The 442-nt window shown below is 41.6% G+C and overlaps 1 long non-coding RNA gene across 1 annotated transcript in view; it reads left to right on the top strand.

The window, feature by feature from the left end:
* Positions 1 to 442, top strand: part of LOC113340795 — a 1,000-nt gene extending 558 nt beyond the window's left edge. Inside the window, exons 2-3 of the long non-coding RNA XR_003355648.1 lie at positions 146 to 241; positions 419 to 442. This is a non-coding gene — a long non-coding RNA (uncharacterized LOC113340795). The remainder of the gene's footprint in view (positions 1 to 145; positions 242 to 418) is intronic.

Below are 442 nucleotides of genomic sequence, written 5' to 3'. Positions count from 1 at the left end.
GCACCACATAGCGATGTGATAGCAAGTGGCATGAGCATGCACTCTATCTACCTTTGTGTGTTAGCATTCTTTTGTTTTCATACTGGACAGCAATGCTCGTATCTCCTTCTGTAATGAGCTAAGACGTTCTATTCTTAACTTGCAGAGATGGTTGCTCCAGAGGTGGACAAGAATTTGCTTGGGGAACTTGAGGCAATGGGATTTCCTATTAACCGAGGAACACGGGCACTTCATTATACTGGTGAGGTCACTCGCAGTACATTATATGCCAAATCTTGATATATATCGTAGAAATGGTTGTCATGTTGGCACCTCTATATATTCTACATATGTCCAAGAGAAGTAACCTTTTTGATGGTTCCCTGAAGGATATTCTTTGAACCAGATATTTAGCTTCTGTTGTTTTGTATTTCCTCAGGTAATGCTAGCCTGGAGGCTGCTG

Source organism: Papaver somniferum, unplaced genomic scaffold, assembly GCF_003573695.1.
Source record: "Papaver somniferum cultivar HN1 unplaced genomic scaffold, ASM357369v1 unplaced-scaffold_23670, whole genome shotgun sequence".
Classification (NCBI taxonomy): domain Eukaryota; kingdom Viridiplantae; phylum Streptophyta; class Magnoliopsida; order Ranunculales; family Papaveraceae; genus Papaver; species Papaver somniferum.
This window is presented reverse-complemented; position numbering and strand designations above follow the sequence as displayed.